Raw genomic sequence first — 18,965 nt, 5'->3', positions numbered from 1 at the left:
CAAAATATAGGCTTATTCTTCTGCCTGTTTCACTTCCAACGTGGTGCTGTTGTTTGTAAGTGTGCCTTTTATATATGCAAACGAATTAAAAAATATATGTATAAAATAAAGGAGCGGTGATACAATAAACAGTCGGGATCCCCTTTCTTCATTTCTGCAAAGAACAAACTCCGTCTCTGAGGGGGACGATCGCTGATCACGTCAACATGCGCCATTTTCCTTATTCTGAGCTTTAGATTGTTGGGCCGTCCTAATTCAGAGCTGTCTGTGCTTAACTGGCGGTGGTTATTCAGGGTTCGGGGTAGAGAAATTTTCCCATTGGCACCAGACGATGGACGTGCCCAGGCCTGGTAGGACAGCAGCTTCCCCCCTTTTTTCAACCTGAAATGATCTCACAGTGTTTCCCCCCTTGGGAAAAGGCACGTGTAGCCCATCAGCACATATAGGGCAGATGGATGGGTCTCCCTGGGGCTGTTCAGGTTTGAAAAATTGTATATGCGCAGGGGCGTGCTGCCCAGAGGGACATACGGGGACAAATGTCCCTGGGCGGCACCCATTTAATCATCTCTCTGTGTGTGAGATAATTACCAAATTATGTAGTGTGGTGAGAACCGCAAAGGATTGCGAAGAGCTCCAAGCGGACCTTGATAAATTAGGTGAGTGGGCTAAGAAATGGCAAATGCAGTTCAATGTAGCAAAATGTAAAGTGATGCACATAGGGGCAAAAAATCCAAACTTCACATACACGCTACAGGGGTCAGACCAGGAAAGAGATTTGGGCGTCTTAGTTGATAGTTCCATGGGAATGTCAACTCAATGCATGGCAGCTGTGAAAAAGGCAAACTCTATGCTGGGGATAATCAGGAAAGGAATTGATAATAAAACTGCAAAGATTGTCATGCCCTTATATAAAGCAGCGATGCGACTGCACTTGGAGTACTGTGTTCAGTTCTGGTCGCCACATCTCAAAAAGGATATTGAAGAGATAGAAAAAGTGCAGAGAAGGGCAACGAGGATGATTGAGGGACTGGAGCACCTTCCTTATGAGGAGAGGCTGCAGCGTTTGGGACTCTTTAGCTTGGAGAGGAGACGTCCGAGGGGGGATATGATTGAAGTCTATAAAATTAAGCATGGGGTAGAAAATGTTGACAAAGAGAAATTTTTCTCTCTTTCTCACAATACTAGAACCAGGGGGGATTCATTGAAAATGCTGGAGGGAAGAATTAGGACTAATAAAAGGAAACATTTTTTCACGCAACGTGTGATTGGTGTTTGGAATATGCTGCCACAGGAGGTGGTGATGGCCACTAACCTGGATAGCTTTAAAAGGGGCTTGGACAGATTTATGGAGGAGAAGTCGATTTATGGCTACCAATCTTGATCCTCTTTGATCTGAGATTGCAAATGCCTTAACAGTCCAGGTGCTCGGGAGCAACAGCCGCAGAAGGCCATTGCTTTCACATCCTGCACGTGAGCTCCCAAAGGCACCTGGTGGGCCACTGCGTGTAGCAGAGAGCTGGACTAGATGGACTCTGGTCTGATCCAGCTGGCTTGTTCTTATGTTCTTATGTGTGTGGGAGGGGGGAGAAACTCATCCCCGCAACCCTCTGGCAGAGAGACGCCCCCACCCGGTGCTCCCCTCTCCACTACCAGCCATAGTGGCCCCCTCTGGGCTCACCTGGGCTGCCGCGACCTTCCCGGCTTCAGCGGTGGAGGAGGCGGCTTTGGTGCCCCCACAGCTGGCCTCTCCTCTCCTCTCCTCCCCTCGCCTACCTCTGCCATCTTGCCCCGGAGGCTGCTTGGGCATTTCAGGAAGGTGGGTCGCACGGGCTCCTAGCCCTCCACTCCCAAGTCCAGCGGTGTAGTCAGCTCAGGGGGGTGGGGGACAGAAAACTCAATTCTTGCTCTGGGCTGCATTTTCTGTCGATACGCCACTGTGTGTGAGGGTTTGCGGGAGGAAGTTCTGAGATCCTTCTCCCCGCGTGTTGTGGTCCCCATTCAAACCAGAGTTGAATGTGCCTAGAACGTTCAATTTGTGTCCTGTTATCCTGACTCAGGGATGTATTTTATAGCTGGTGGTAGAAAACGCCACCCAATCCCAGCCTACTTATGGTGACCCGGTAGGGTTTTCAAGGCAAGAGGTGAACAGAAGTGGTTTGCCATTTGCCTTTGCGTTGCAACCCTGGACTTCCCCAGTGGTTTCCTGTCCAAATCCTAAACAGAGTAAACTTTGCTTAGCCTTTGAGATCTGGTGAGGCTGCACTAACGTGGACCATTCAGTTCAGGAAGTTGTGTAGCTAGACCAGGGGTCTGCAATCTGCAGCTCTCCAGATGTTCATGGACTACAAATCTCATTGGCCCCTGCCAGCATGGTCATGCTGGCAGGGACTGATGGGAATTTATTTATTTATTTTTTCATTCATTCATTCATTCATTCATTCATTCATTCATTCATTCATTCATTCATTCATTCATTCATTCATTCTTTGGACTTTTATACTGCCCTATCCCCGGGGGGCTCCGGGCGGTGCACAACATGTAAACATAATACAATCATAAGATAGCTAAAAACCTTTAAAAGCAGCGAAAGAAACAGTAAAAGCTAAATATACTAAATGTAATAACTACAGGTATAAATATAAGTGGTGTCAGACAGCTCCATTTTCAAAGTCCTCTCCCCAAGAGGGAGGGACGGCGAGTCCCATTAGGTGACAAACGGCCCAGATGTAAAGGGCCTAAGGGGGGGCACCATCAGCGGCCGGTCCTCCAAAGGCCCGGTGGAACAGCTCCGTCTTACAGGCCCTGCGGAACTCACCAAGGTCCCGCAGGGCCCGGACAGCTGGAGGAAGAGCGTTCCACCAGGCCGGGGCCAGAGCCGTAAAGGCCCTGGCCCGCATGGAGGCCAGCCGCAACATCGAGGGGCCAGGGACCACCAGTAAATTGGCCTCAACTGTTCGAAGAGGCCGTACAGGGACATACGGGGTGATGCGGTCTCGAAGATACGATGGTCCCAGGCCGCATAAGGCCTTTAAGGTCAACACCAACACCTTGAAGATGATTCAGAACTCTACTGGAAGATGATTCGGAACTCCACTGGAATTGTAGTTCATAAACATCTGGAAAGCCGCGGGTTGCAGACCCCTGAGCTAGACCCTTCTTTCAGTGGTGGTACCTGGAATCGAACCTGAAGCCTTTGACGCCAAAAACATGCCCTGAACATTTGAGCTGTGACCTTCCCCCATGCACCGACCTGGAAAAACACACTGCAACAGAGATGGAGCTTCTATATTTTTCCCCCCAATTGATAGAAAAAGGAATGTCTTCAGGTGTAGCTTTTTTAACCTCAACAGCACAGTGACATGACAAGAGGCTCCCGCCGAGATTGCTTTTCCTTCAAGGGGCCTTGTCTTCCTTTTGCACCTTGTTGCCCTCAAACGGAGTGATTCATCTCCTGACTTGCTGTGAAGGTAGCCTTGTGCAGAGTCAGGTGCGAAATCGGCAGTCTGGGAATCCTATCCGGGCTGTTTTTTTCAAGCCGGTGTCTATCTTCCATGGCTGTCAAGGCTGCGGCTCCCGAACGGGGGTGCTTTGATGGATTAATTTAATTAATTAAAGACTCCTGCGAGCTAGAGGAAGTCCTCTACAAAGGAGAGGGGCTGCTGTGTGTCACAATTAAGTTCTCCGGCGCTGCCTCTTTCCAATTAGCTGCCAACCGGGGGCCATTGATTCTGCTGCATCTCCGGTTGGGTAATAATTCCAGAGGGTGGGGAAATAGCCATGTTTGTCTGTTGCAGCAAAAATAAACAGAAGCATTTCCAAGACTAATCATGTTCTACACAGGGCTGCCACGGTTCGTAGCAGGATTGAGTTTCTCATAGCTAGTTGGGGCAGGTAGACAATGTCTGAACTTCAATTAACGTTCTGAGTGCTATATTTATCCCTCAGCCCTTTCCCGACTGCTTCCGTGTGTTTCCTTGCCTGTAATAGACTATTTGTCTCTTTCTTACGACACCACGGATTCTGGTGTCGCAAGAAAAAGATGAATAGTCTATCATGGATTCTGGTGTTGAAAGAAAGAGACGAATCTATTACAGGCAAGGAAACAAATGGAAGTAGTTCAGACATCTTGCCATGATATGTGAAAAGAAAGGTTCACAAAAGGTTCATCTTCTAGTCAGCAGAAGTTTGCCCAAGAAAGAGGCCGGAGACAGTCAGTCTAGGGCCAAGTGGCTACGGTTAATCTTTAACATGATTGGTGAGTTCAACTGTGACTCTAGACCAATGAGAGGCTGTTGCTGGGGCGGGGGAAAAGTATCCTTGTTGGATGTATATTTATTTATTTATTAGTCTTGATAGACTGCCCAACCCCCGAAGGGCTCTGGGCGGTGTACAATGAGACATAAAACAAATACAATATAAGATCTCATAAATACAATATAGCAATAAAACATTAAAATTCATTAAAATACATTAAATGATGCAGTGCATTGTATATGCTAAGTTCTGAGTCTAAGTTCAGAGTGTTGAGTTCTGTGTGTGTTCAACTTTGTTCTTGCTGAAGAGTTCCGTATAGCTTTATAGTCTTGTATAGCATAGACTTGTGTAACCTTGCAACCGCTAAAGTAAAACCTTCCTATGGAAAGAACATCTTGCATGGAGAGTATTCTTTTCCAAAGATGCTAGGAGGTTTGCAGTGAGTGCAAGAAGACTATAGACCTTCTCATCTTACCAGAGTAGCTCCGCTTTAAACTCTGCTGATACATCTGTCTTATCAGGAAACTCCGATGCTGAGGTCAGAAACGAAACAACTGCAAACGAAACAAGGTTTTTTGTTTTGGTACCATGGTTTTCTTGATACCAGAACCTGAGCAGAGATGAAACAGCTAGAAGTATTAATCTCAGTTTGGTGTGCTGTTTTTTTATAAAGTGCAGAATATATACGGATATTCTAGGCTGACCAGACGTCCCGCTTTTGGTGGGACAGTCCCTCCTTCAAACAATTTGTCCCGCGTCCCGATTTTTGGGAGGCTGCCGCACTGCCTTCTGGTAGTACCTTCTGGTAGTGCCTTCTGGTAGCCTGAGGAGCACGGCCTTCTGGGGCGCTGCTGTTTCCCGCCCTGTGACAGGGCGGGAAACGGCAGCACCCCAGAAGGCAGTGTGCTCCTGCGGCTGCGCGTGCATTCCGCCTACCCCCCGTCCCGGCCGCCTACCCCCCGTCCCGGTTCACAAAGGTGACCATCTGGTCACCTTAGGATATTCTGTCAAATTGCAACCGGCTTTTGGTGACACCAGCAAGGGGCTTTCAAGGCAAGTGGTTTGCAGAGGTGGTTTGCCATAGCCTCCCTCTGATCTGGGTGGTCAAGGGGAAAATAGGGACCACTTCATGCATTTAGGAAAACATTGTGGAAGAGTGTCTTGTCGAAGGCTTTCACAGCCGGACTCAACTGGTTGTTCTTGGGCTTTCCGGGCTGTGTGGCCGTGGCCTGGTAGATCTTGTTCTTAACGTATTGCCTGCATCTGTGGCTGGCATCTTCCGAGGTGTATCACAGAGAGAAGTGTGTTACACACTGTAACACTGTTACACACCGGCCACACAGCCCAGAAAGCCTACAACCGTGGTGGCAAACCTTTGGCACTCCAGATGTTATGGACTACAATTCCCATCAGCCCCTGCCAGCATGGTCAATTGGCTGTGCTGGCAGGGGCTGATGGGAATTGTAGTCCATAACATTTGGAGTGCCAAAGGTTCGCCACCACTGGCCTACAACAACCAATTGTGGTCGAGGTTCTTCTGGATTCTGCTGCTGTAAAGGCAGGTAGGGGAAGCATGTTTGAATACCCTCCTCTCCTCGAAAACCCTTGCTGTAAGAAAAGAAACATCTTAGGAAAATGCAGGCTTTACTATGTACAGAGATGTTTTTCTCATATGGAGAAGCATTTCAACGTGTGGCTTCTCCCACACCTACAGCTTAAAGTGATACTATCCCCACAAAAGTTGGACTAGTTGATTTTAACGATAAGAACATAAGAACAAGCCTCCTGGATCAGACCAGAGTCCATCTAGTCCAGCACTCTGCTACTCGCAGTGGCCCACCAGGTGCCTTTGGGAGCTCACGTGCAGGAGGTGAAAGCAATGGCCTTCTGCTGCTGCTGCTCCTGAGCACCTGGTCTGCTAAGGCCTTTGCAATCTCAGATCAAGCTTGGTTGCCATACATCGACTTCTCCTCCATAAATCTGTCCAAGCCCTTTTTAAAGCTATCCAGGTTAGTGGCCATCACCACCTCCTGTGGCAGCATATTCCAAACACCAATCATGCATTGCGTGAAAAAATGTTTCCTTTTATTAGTCCTAATTCTTCCCCCCAGCATTTTCAATGAATCCCCCCTGGTTCTAGTATTGTGAGAAAGAGAGAAAAAATTTTCTACCCCATGCATAATTTTCTACCCCATGCAACATTTTCTACCCCATGCATAATTTTATAGACTTCAATCACATCCCCCCTCAGACGTCTCCTCTCCAAACTAAAGAGTCCCAAATGCTGCAGCCTCTCCTCAACGATGGTATAAACTGGATCGCAGCTATCAGGCCCTTCTTGTCTAGGTGGTAGCAATTTTAATCTAAGGGAAAATAAGAGTTTTGGGAGCGGAATAGGGTGGGGCTGGCTGGTTTGAAGAAAAACCTTTGAAGAAAAATGTCTTTCACTCCCCCTCTGAGATGCTGCAGCTAGTGCTGGGTTTTGGCTATGGAAAAGAGGCGGAGGAGCCCTCACCCGATGGAAATTCCAGCTCACTTGCTCCTGGGAGTCTTGACTGAACGCAGCTGTTGTTCGAGGGACGTGCTCAGCGCATGTTCAAATTGGCACAGGAGGGTGGGGGGAAATGCCGGGGCTGTTGCCAACAGGCCTAAAGAAAACGGTTCTTTGCTTGTAATAGAGACCGTGATGTGTAGCAGTAGGCAGCTGAAACTTTTCATGGTGTGGAGGAAAATATCATTTGGTAAATAAGATCCCATTAAAACCGCTGTGAAAGGGAGGGGACTATTTTTTCTGTACCGAGTTGGTAGCTGGGCGGGACAAGACTTTTTCTCCCTACTGGGCGGATGCTCACAGCTTGCTAAAATTTTGGGAAGAAGAAGAAGAAGAAGAAGAAGAAGAAGAAGAAGAAGAAGAAGAAGAAGAAGAAGAAGAAGAAGAAGAAGAAGAAGAAGAAGAAGAAGAAGAAGAAGAAGAAGAAGAAGAAGAAGAAGAAGAAGAGGAGGAGGAGGAGGAGGAGGAGGAGGAGGAGGAGTTGGATTTTTATCCCCCCTTTCTCTTCTGTAAGGAGACCAGGGGCGTAATGCCCATTGGACAAGGTGGGCAGCTGCCCAGGGCACCACCTTGTGAGGGGCATCAAAATGCAGGGTTCGTTTTTGGGTATTTTTAGTGGTTTTCCATTTTTGGCCTGCAGGGGACGCAGTTTTTAGGCTAGTGGAAGAAGAAGAAGAAGAAGAAGAAGAAGAAGAAGAAGAAGAGGAGGAGGAGGAGGAGGAGGAGGAGGAGGAGGAGGAGGAGGAGAAGAAGAAGAAGAAGAAGAAGAAGAAGAAGAAGAAGAAGAAGAAGAAGAAGAAGAAGAAGAAGAAGAAGAAGAAGAAGAAGAAGAAGAAGAAGAAGAAGAAGAAGAAAGGCGGATGAGAGAGTCCTGAGTGGACTGTGACTAGCCCAAGGTCACCTAGCAGGAATGTAGGAGTGTGGAAACACATCTGGTTCACCAGATAAGCCTCCGCCACTTGGGTGGAGGAGTGGGGAATCAAACCTGGTTCTCCAGATTAGGATTCACCTGCTCTTAACCACTACACCACGCTGGCTCTCTGAAGGTTTGTTCTGAGCTATAAAATATTCCCTTCAGCCTCCAGGTGTTCTACCGGTAAAGCCACTAAATTCAATCCTCTCTCTCGCACTAGACTCCAACCACACCGTGCTGCCCTTTTCCCAGAGTCAGCCTAAATGGTATGAGGTCTACTCCTTACCAGAGACAGACCTCACAACCGAGCACTCTTTTCTCTCCAAGAGATATAGCTGAACTGCTTGGCCACACCACTAGGAAGAGCTACCCTCCACTCTGTCTGCTCTTTTTCCTGAGCCAGACTTGAGCTGTTCCTGCTCTCTCCTCCTCAACTCCTTCTTCTCTTGCGTTTCCTCCAACATCTCATCCCCCCTATTCAAAGGCAACAACCTTTGGAGCAGCATTCCAGTGGGTTTATAATAAACATTTCAATTGGCTTATTATAGTCTTATCTTCTTTTCAGGGGCAAGACAATCTCCTGTTCATTACAGTAACCCAAGGGATTAGCATGGGGTAGTTCAGTTTGCAAAACTTGGATTCATACACAAACTGGGTTTCTTCATGGAATCATAGAGTTGGAAGAGACCCCAAGGGGCATCAAGTCCAACCCCCTGCAAAGCAGGAACACACAATCAAAGCACTCCTGACAGGTGGCCATCCAGCCTCTGTTTAAAAACCTCCAAAGGAGGTTCCACCACACTCCGAGGTAGTGCATTCCACTGTCAAACAGCCTTTATCATCAGGAAGTTCTTCCTGATGTTTAGGTGGAATCTCTTTTCCTGCACCTTGAACCCATGACTCCTGGTCCCGGTCTCTGGAGCAGCAGAAAACAAGCTTGCTCCCTCACCAACATGACATGCCTTCAAATATCTAAACCTGGCTATCATGTCACTTCTTAACCTTCTCTTAACCCAACTTAACACCCCCAGCTCCCTAAGTCTCTCCTTGCAGGGCATGGACTCCAGTCCTTTTACCATTTTGGTTGCCCTCCTCTGGACCTGTTCCAGCTTGTCAACTTGCGGGCCTCCTGCAGCCCACCAGCTATTGGACTAACCCTTTAGTTTTTGTGTAGGCCTGGGCGAGACAGGGCCCGCCCTTGCCCCTAGCTAGGTTTGCCAGCTCTGGAAATACCTGGAAATTCTGAGGGTTGCGCCTGCGGAGGGTGGGATTTGAGGAGGGAAGATACCTCAGTCAGGTATGATGCCATAGATCCCCCCTTCCAAAGCAGCCATTTTCTCCAACGGACTTGGACTTGATTTGGAGACCAATGGTGATATCGGAGATCTCCAGGTGCTACCTGGAGGTTGGAAACCTAATCCCTAGTGTCAGGCTCAGAGTCCTCGAATAACACTCCCCACTCTCTGGAGACGGCTTAATCTCCAGGCTTCCCCTCAGAAATGGCGGAATTTAAGGGCGGTGTGGCGGCTTTCTGCCTGAACAGCTGCTGACACCCCTCTGGCAATTCTGGCTGTGCTCCAGCACTGGGATGAAGTCATGGCTATATATATTTGTCTAGCTGGCCAGAATGTGTTTTCCTGATGCCGTGTCTCATCCCGGAGCTGGTTCCACGCCCTCAGACGAGAGTCGCAATCCAGGTTTATGGATGTGACTAAGAAGGACTCCTTGCTTCCCTCGTCTGTCCTTGCGAGGCAGCCTCATGTATTTTGTCCTTGAGTTTTGGCTGCCTTGTCTTCTCCAACAACTGATATTAGGGATAACTCTGCTACACCTAGGGGCTTTCCGCACTGACAGAGTTGTACTGGTTTCTATCTAGGTTCACCTCAGTGTATCCGCACTGCAACTGAGCTCAACGTTGTTTTGTTTCAGCTCCCCCTTTCAGAACTGCTACATTCCTGTCGCAGTTATGAACTGCACCTTTCTGCTGGAACAAGGTCGATACCGCTTCGAAGCTTCGAAGTGCGGACGCATCGAAACGACACCTCATCCGTTCAACCAATCAGGATGCGCAGAACAGGAGAGTCGTGGCGGGCATGTAACTGTAAACTGTAAACTGTGAAAACTGTAAAAAAAAGAAAGAAAAAGAACGCTCCCGTTTCCCGTGGTAACACAAGCTCCAATCACGATCAAGGAGCAAAACAGGCACCAAGATGATCCCGCCCACTTAGCTCGGTTCCAGGGGGCCAAGTAAGGTGCTGTGCAGACAGCCTGGAATCGCCCCCCACTGAAGGGAACCGAGTTGACCTTAGCTCCCTTCTGTAGTGCGGAAAGCCCCCTAGTTCTGCGCCAGCTGTAGGAATTGCTTCATTTCTAAGCAGCGGGGTGCCGAGAAATACCCTCATATTAATGAAACTGCATAATGGGCACAGCAACAAAATGGCCGCCACAAGAGGCAGAAACCGACCAAAAATTAGCTACCATAGTTCAACTTCAGTAACACTATGTAGATCTTTTTTGCTATGTCGGCAGTTACTGCCAAAGCAACATTCTTTAAAAAAAATCTCCAATAGTCAATTGAAAGCTTTACTGTGCAAAAGCTCTACCTGGCCCTATCCACTTTTAAAAAACAGTTGGCAAGTGTCAGAGAAGGTGTCGGCCGGCACTGTGGTGCCCACAGGCATCCCATTGGCAGGGGCGTAATGCCCATTGGGCAAGGTGGGCAGCTGCCCAGGGCACCACCTTGTGGGGGGGATCAAAATGCAGGGTTCGTTTTGGGGTATTTTTAGTGGTTTTCCATTTCCGGCCTGCAGGGGGCGCAGATTTTAGGCTAGCGCAGACCTGGGCATTATACGGCCCACGCGCCACATCCGGCCTGCCGGATGACCCTGACTGGCCCCCCTGCCTTGCTGGGGAACGAGGCGCCTTTGAAAGCCCCGCAGAAGCTGGTTGCCTTGGCTGCCGGCTTCTGCGGGGCTTTCAAAAGCGCCTCGCCCCCCTGCCTTTTGGCCCGGCCCTCCACAATATTTTCTGTTTCTTATGCGGCCCCATGGAAAAAATAATTGCCCACCCCTGGGCTAGCGGCACCAAAATTTCAGCGTATCATCAGGAGACTCCTTGAACCAAACCTCACCAAACTTGGGGGGGTAGCATAAGGACAGTGTCCTGATGATACGCTGAAATGTTGGTGCTGATATGTCTAAAAATGCCCTCCCTGCAGGCACCAATGTCCTGGTGCAAAAAGTTTGCCTCTTTACGCCCCTGCCCATCGGTGATGTCCGTGTTAAGGTGTCAGTTTCATTTTCCAAACTGTACAGGAGCCTCTCAACACATCTGAATACAAGATGGGACCAACAAACATCAAGGGAAAGTTATCATCTCCCTGCTCTGCTCGTTGGAAATGAGATGGTTGTTTGGTGTGATGCAGGAAAGCGATTCTGCCTACTTGAGGCCTCTGGAGTTCGGCTGCTGTCCCAGAGTGAACCACAGTTCCCACCTTTGGATGAATTAAATTAAGGCCTTGTGAGATGCAATGTTCCTCGATAATATTTCTGAGGACACACAAGCGACTATTTCATGACCAGCTTCAGGCACAAAAGAGGTCTTATTTTTACGCCGTGGGCTTCTTTCTTGAGGAAGGAACAAGCTCAGAAGACTCAGATAAGGGCAGGGCTGTGGTTGGTACAGGGGAAATATAACGAGGCCGACGGTGAGAAAGAGAGTGTGTGTGTGTGTGTTGCTCAGGAGAGCGTTGCTTCACATAAGTGTAAACATGGCACATAAGAAAACATTATCTTGAGGTTAATTGTTTTAATCTCCTTGCTAATCTAACACTGACGCAAATATTTCAGGATGGGGATTCAGAAACCGATAGGCCTCGGGCAGAGTCTGAAGCATTAACTACAGCAATGGATAGGCCTGGGTAGAATAATAGGATCAGAGAGTTGGAAGAGACGCCAAGGGCCATCCAGTCCAGCCCCCTGCCTTGTAGGAACACACAATCAAAGCACTCCTGTCAGATGGCCATCCAGCCTCTGTTTAAAAACCTCCAAAGAAGGAGACTCCACCACACTCTGAGGTTGTGCATTCCACTGTCGAACGGCCTTTACTGTCAGGAGGTTTTTCCTGATGTTTAGGTGGAATCTCTTTTCCTTCACCTTGAACCCATGACTCCTCGTCCTCATCTCTGGAGCAGCAGAAAACAAGCTTGCTCCCTCGCCAGCAACATGACATCCCTTCAAATATCTAAACAGGGCTATCATGTCACCTCCTAACCTTCTCTTCACCAAACTGACCATCCCCAGCTCCCTAAGTCTCTCCTCGTAGGGCATGGATTCCACACCTTTGACCATTTTGGTCGCCCTCCTCTGGACCTGTTTGAGTTTGTCAATATCCCTCTTGAACTGTGGTGCCCAGAACTGCACACAATATTCCTGGTGAGATCTAATCAACTCGGAATAGAGAGGGACAATTACATCCCTCGATCTTGACTCTATCCTTCTATTGATGCGGCCTAGAATCGCTTCCTTGGGTGCCGATGGGATTCTGAGTGTTGATCAAATGTTGATCGAAGTTTAATTTAACTCATAGCAAATTGGGGTGGGGGGGGGAGGAAGTGTGCAGTCTTGAAGTTCTTGGGTGCCAACCTCTAGGTGAGATCTGAAGCTGTCCCAGTATTACAACTGATCTCAGATCCCCGGAGAGAACAGCTGCTTCGGAGTGTGGATTCTCTGGCATTACACTTTGCCGAGCTTCCTCTCTTCCTCAAACCCCCTGGCACCGCCCCAAAATCTCCAGGAGTTCCCCAACCCAGAGTTGGGAACCCTAAGCATATGATCGTGACTGAGCTGCGTAAATTATTTTGCGTGCTGGGTGGTGGTTGTTTTTAATCGTTGCCGAGGGGTTTTTCTTTGTGTAGCATAGCCATGGTAACATAACAGACCCATCAGGCAGAACGCTGGATATGTTACATTTCCTGTTCCTTAATTTATCTTCTCGTTTGTAAAAAAAAAAAGTGCTGAATTGGGGGAGGGAAGGGAAATGTGTCTTGCATTACTGTTATCTGTTAGACCGAGCCAAGGGTCTTAATCTCTGAGATCAGGACAGCTCAGTGGCGGCAGTGATGGATGCAAAAATGTCCGGAGAATGCAGAGGTTCCGTTCCCCTTCTCTCTCTGTCCTCCTTCTTTTCCTTACCACATCTGCCTCCCTCTCCGGCTGCTGTCTTGTGCTCTGTAAATAAATCTTACTCAAGACCATGGCTTCCTGGAGAAGTGAAGTGAGGGGGGCTAGCTGGATGAACGGCTATGAGCTAAGAGGGTGGTTCTCTCCGATGAGTCATTGCAAACTCATTACAGAGGTAGCTGCTAATGGATAATGGAATAGGGCAAAAAATTGTACTTTTATTACTGGAATGCCTGACTGTTGAAGGAGCCGGGCCAGAGAGGAGATCACGCCCTAGGTTGCCAAGGGCAATAAGCGGACAGAGGACGGACTGTTATCTATTGGTGGGCTGACAGCCTATTTCTTTTGGACCCCCTCCATCTGGGGGGCTGCTGGGATTCTGGGAAAGGCTGCTGGACTTAGACCTTAGTCGAATCCTGCAAAGCACGCCATATATTCCTAAACAAGAATGCATGCTTGGAATCACTCAACACTGATAAGATATGCCCTAGCTATTACACAATCCTGACTATATTCTCTCGTTTGGTAAAGGTAAGGCACTTGGTTGAGCCCCGGGGGTGGGGTGGGGTTAGTTTTAAAGTGCAAGATGTCGTCTACAAAGCTGAGGTTAGTCCAGCACTGAATTAGGAGATACTAAGAAAGAGAGACAGACAGACAAGCTTTTGGGAATTAGCACAGCGGCCTACATAACTGGCAAATGTGTCCGATGGCCAAACGAGAGATCTGACAATCCTTTTCAAACAGAAAGCGATGGAACGATATGGGGTTGCCAGTCTCCGGGTGGGAGCTGGGGTTCTGGAATTATGAGTGATCTCCAGTCTAGACCAGAGGTGGGATCCAGCAGGTTCTCACAGGTTCACAAGAGTAGGTTACTAGTTATTTGTATGTGCCGAGAGGGGGTTACTAATTGGTGATTTTGCCATGTGATTTTTGCCTTAGTTAAGCCCCTCCTCTCAGCAGTAGCGCGCAGAACTTGAAGCAGTCTAGCAGGAGGTGCACCGGCGTGCGTGGCAGCCTGCGCCTGTGTACATTCGTTTCTTGCCACAGCCCCGCCCAGGAATGCCCCACCCCCGGAATGACCAGCCACGCCCCCGTCGTGCCCCGCCCAGCCCCATTGGCGCTACACCACAGTTTGAATCCCACCACCATGGGAACCTGTTACTAAAATTTTTGGATCCCACCACTGGTCTAGACAGATCAGTTCCTTGGAGAAACATGGCGGCTTCAAAGAGCAGACTCTATATGGCATTCAATAGATTGTAGTAGTAGTAGTAGTAGTAGTAGTAGTAGTAGTAGTAGTAGTAGTAGTAGAAGAAGAAGAAGAAGAAGAAGAAGAAAAGGAGGAGGAGTAGTTTGGATTTATATCCCACCTTTCTCTCCTGTAAGGAGACTCAAGGTGGCTTCCAAGCTCCTTTCTCTTCCTCGCCCCGCAACAGACACCTTGTGAGGTAGGTGGGACTGAGAGAGTTCAGTGAGAACTGTGACTGTCCCAAGGTCACCCAGCAGGAATGCAGGAGTGCGGAAACACATCTGGTTCACCCAGGGGTGGAGCGAGGGGGAGCTGTGCTCGGGGCTCGTGTGAGCCCCGCACCCCTGCCAGGCCCCCGTCTGCCCCCGCCCCGCCACACCACGGCCCGCCCCCGGAACACACCCGGTGCGTCACGCCCCCCGTCCCCTTGGCGCTAAGCCACTGGGTCCACCAGATATGCCTCCACCACTGAGGTGGAAGAGTGGGGAATCAAACCCGGTTCTCCAGACTAGAATCCACCTGCTCTTAACCACTACACCACTACTCCACGCTGGTTGTAGGTGAAATCCCTACCCTAAACTCCCTTCTCCAATAGACACTGGCCCCAAATTTCCAGGAATTTCCAACAGCGGAGCGGGCAGTCGCAGGTTAAACTTTCTTGCGTTTCAATTTTTAGTATAAAACTCTTGTTTCTGTTCTGCACAGGATGGAACTCCTTGATCCAAACTGGCCTGCGGACACCCATCCATCCATCCATCCATCCTGGCCGAATTCGCACTTGAACCTTTCCAGCTGTGCTCCTATGCTATTAGAGAACACACTTATGGAAAAAAAAAACCTGCCTTTCTGTTTTTCTATAACTGTGCTCTCTAATAGTATGGGAGGAAGGCTGGAAAAGCTTCAAGTGTGCCCTTAAACCGGCTGTCGAAATCAATTTATGGCCAGGCAGGAGCGTTGATTTACAATCACGCTTCAATCTTCCTGTGCCTTGCAAAGTGGGTGCGATTTCAGCAGGATGTATTATTGCGATACCTACACGACTGTCCGCCCATCTGCAGTTGCTGCCACGAAAATTGTGGCAGTAGCGCCACCTGGTGTTCGCTGTGTCGTAAACAGCCACTTTGGATTCTTGCCCAAGAAAATATTTTTGTCCAAGGGAGGAGAAGCAGTGGCTGGTTAGTAATTGGCCGTGTTGGCAGGGGCTGATGGGAATTGTAGTCCATAACATCTGGAGTGCCAAAGGTTCGCCACCACTGGCTCTAGGCCACCTCCAGGTTGGGAAATATCTGGTGATTTGGGAGGGGGCGGAGCCTGAGGATGAAGGGGAGGGGCCTCAGTGGGGCACAATGTCATATAGACCCCCCCTTTCAAAGTGGCTGTTTTCTCCAGGGCAACTGAGCCCTGCTGGAAAGACCTGCAAAGAACATTTGTGGTAGGCCTCTTCCGCACGTGCAGAATAACGCACTTTCAATCTACTTTCACAATTGCTTGCAAGTGGATTTTGGCTATTCCGCACAGTAAAATCCAGCTGCAAAGTGCATTGAAAGTGGATTGAAAGTGCATTATTCTGCACGTGCGCAAGGGGCCTAAAAGGACCTCCACACAGACTGCTGTCCAGGGTGGATCCATAGAGTTCCTTCTGTTCTGTTTTGGAACAACTTAGAAAGTTTACAGACCCTAACATTACTGAAAGGTTTTACATGTTTCCCCTAAGTATTACGAGACTGGAACACAACCGGGTTCCATTTAGCTTAGTGGGTGGTAGACTGATGAATGAATTTACGTCTATTTTCTGAGATTCTTTATTGTAAAGCATGATGGTAGTTTATATAATGATATTCAATTGTCAAGCACTATAGTGCGTTGAGTTAGAAGAAGAAGAGTTGGATTTCTATCCCCCCTTTCTCTCCTGTAGGAGACTCAAAGGGGCTGACAAACTCCTTTCCCTCCCCCCCCCCACAACAAACACCCTGTGAGGTAGGTGGGGCTGAGAGAGCTCCGAGAAGCTGTGACTAGCCTAAGGTCACCCAGCTGGCATGTGTTGGGAGTGCACAGGCTAATCTGAATTCCCCAGATAAGCCTCCACAGCTCAGTCAATTATACGCTTGAGAATCAAGCCTGATTCTCCAGATTAGAGTCCACTGTGACCGTTCTCAACCACTACACCACAAGGCTAGGAACCTCAAACAAAGAATCGTTATAAGCCTCATAAAATTAAAGGTAACAAAGATTTGTGTATTTGTGTGTGTGTGTGGGGGGGGGGAGTGAAAGTTAAATCTGACCATTCAAAAGTGCCCCTGGACAGCAGGAGACGGCTGTGCAATACCTTCCCATGTTCCGGCTTTTAAAGGCCCTGACCACAATAAAGTATTCAAAATGACAACGTAGGGTGCACATCGCAACAAACCACACTGTGTCTAGATCTGAGGCTCCTTTTGAGCCAAAGGCCAAATGGGCCCTCAACTCCACCCACTCTCATGAGCCCTGTGTGCAGATACAAGGTACGACTCAATGGCAAATTTTCGCTAGCCCATTTGGCCACGGACTTTTATTAATTATTTTAAGATGCGGGGGGTGGGGAGCTAACTTTTGTTGTATTTCCCTGCCTAGACCCCAGCTGGTAATTCTTGCTTACCAGGGAATCGGGTTCGGCGGGCATTGAAACGCCTGGTTTTTATGTTTGCGTGAAAGCGAAAAAGCAACGCAAGCAGCACTATTAATCCCGTGTGCAGCCCACCTCTCTCTGAGCAAACTAAATTTGAGCTTAGTCAGGTTGTCTGTTTTGCTTACCTGTCATTAGAGTAAACTTTCCCAGTGACGTTGAAACCTCACTCCATCGCCAAAGCCTTTCCAGCAGCAATTGGGTCAGGAGTCACTCACCTGAGATCAGCGTTTAGCTGTTCAGGAAACTAGTCACTGGATTTGGGGAAGGGCATGCGCGGTATGCTCTTCGGCAAGAGATACCTCTTTCTCACCCTCCCTCTGCCCCACATTAACATCACATTGTGTTCCTTCCCTGGTGTCTTGTCAATCATTAATCAGTCCAAGGGCGTAAGGGAAAGGACCCTGACAGGAAGGGTCACCTCAGCTATCATGCGTCCACCCGTTGAGCAATGAAGGGACAGATCTCCTCCACCTAGACCACAGGTGTCAAACTCAGGCCCTCCAGATGTTCATGAACTACAATTCCCATCAGCCCTTGCCAGTATGGCCAATGCTCATGTTGGGAGGGACTGAGGGGAATTGTAGACCATGAACATCTGAAGGGCCAGAGTTTGACACCTCTGACCTAGATGGTAAGAAGAAGAAGAAGAAGAAGAAGAAGAAGAAGAAGAAGAAGAAGAAGAAGAAGAAGAAGAAGAAGAAGAAGAAGAAGAAGAAGAAGAAGAAGAAGAAGAAGAAGAGGAGTAGGAGTAGTAGTAGTAGTTTGGATTTATATCTCCCTTTGTCTCCTGTAAGGAGACTCAAGGTGGCTTACGAGCTCCTTTCCCTTCCTCTCTTCACAACAGACGTCTTGTGAGGTAGGTGGGGCTGAGAGAGGTCTGAGAGAACTGTGACTAGCCCAAGGTCTCCTAGCAGGAATGTGGGAGTGCGGAAACACATCCGGTTCACCAGAGAAGCCTCCACCACTCAGGGGGAGGAGTGGGGAATCCAACCCTGTTCGCCAGATTAGAATCCACCTGCTCTTAACCACGACACCACGCTGGCTGCCACGCTCCTCAATCTCTCATCATGACTACTTGCTTGAGTTGCCAACATTTAGGTTGTGGCCGGGGATCTCCTTCTACTACAACTGATCTCCAGGCAACAGAGATTCGTTCACCTGAAGAAAATGGCGCCTTTGTAAGATGATTATGGAGCATTATACCCCGCCGAAGTCCCTTCCTTTTCCAAGCCCTGCCTTCCTCAAAATTGTTCTTTCCCACTCTGGGTTCTAGGGGGCTCAGGAGAAAGGTGAGCATGTAAACTATTGAAATAAGGAAAAACCACACAGAGAGATCTGGGGACTGCTGGTGACCACTAATCTCATTTGTTTGAGGACCCTTCAAGTGGCATTGGGTTGACCGACCATCCTTCACAAAAGCAGATTGGTAAAGCAGATGGACCATGGGTAGCAGTGCCAGGCTGCCCCTTGGAGAATGCTCTGGAACAGGTGCCCAGCTGCAGTGGTGTACCTAGGCAAACTGGCGCCCTGGACAAAACCTGAGTTTGATGCCCCCCCTATGGGCGGAGCAGCCCGGCCGCAACAGTCACCCTTCCCAGACGGCCCCAGCAGCCCAAGTTCACTGGAGGTGGAGCTCCCCATCCTCCTGCTCTGCCTCTGGTGGCTTGTGAGCCACTGTACAGAGTGGGCGTGGCTTAGCCAGAGTGGGCAGAGCTTAGAAATCAGGCGCCCCACGTGACTAAGAATTTCTGCGCCTTGGGCAACTGCCCACTTTGCCCAATGGGTGGTACGCCACTGCTCAGCTGCGAAAGAGATTGTAGCGGACACTTCTTTTGCTTGGTCCATTCCTTGTTTCTTATTCTTGCCTGCTGTGTACAAGGAGTGATGGAAATCTCTCTTTGCTCTGCATTCATGGGATCTGCCCGCCCTCTTGGCCCAAGCTTGGGTTGTCATTCGTGGATTGAGAAATTCCTGAAGATTTGGGGGCGGAGCATGTGGAAGGGAGGGACCTCAACATACTATATGTCCGTGGTGGTGAACCTTTGGCACTCCAGATGTTATGGACTACAATTCCCATCAGCCCCTGCTACATGGCCAATTGGCAGGGGCTGATGGGAATTGTAGTCCATAACATCTGGAGTGCCAAGGGTTCA

General features: G+C 48.9%; 1 long non-coding RNA gene across 1 annotated transcript; it reads right to left on the bottom strand.

The window, feature by feature from the left end:
• Positions 1–3,651: 3,651 nt before the first annotated feature.
• LOC125445070 lies at positions 3,652–16,992 on the bottom strand. Its single transcript, XR_007246264.1, has 3 exons — positions 16,938–16,992; positions 4,730–4,808; positions 3,652–3,785 (listed from the first exon to the last, which is right to left on the bottom strand). It is a non-coding gene; the product is annotated as an uncharacterized LOC125445070 (long non-coding RNA).
• Positions 16,993–18,965: the final 1,973 nt, after the last annotated feature.

This window comes from Sphaerodactylus townsendi, linkage group LG15, assembly GCF_021028975.2.
Source record: "Sphaerodactylus townsendi isolate TG3544 linkage group LG15, MPM_Stown_v2.3, whole genome shotgun sequence".
Classification (NCBI taxonomy): domain Eukaryota; kingdom Metazoa; phylum Chordata; class Lepidosauria; order Squamata; family Sphaerodactylidae; genus Sphaerodactylus; species Sphaerodactylus townsendi.
Note: the sequence above shows the minus strand (reverse complement) of the source record. Positions and strands in the feature narration are given on the sequence as shown.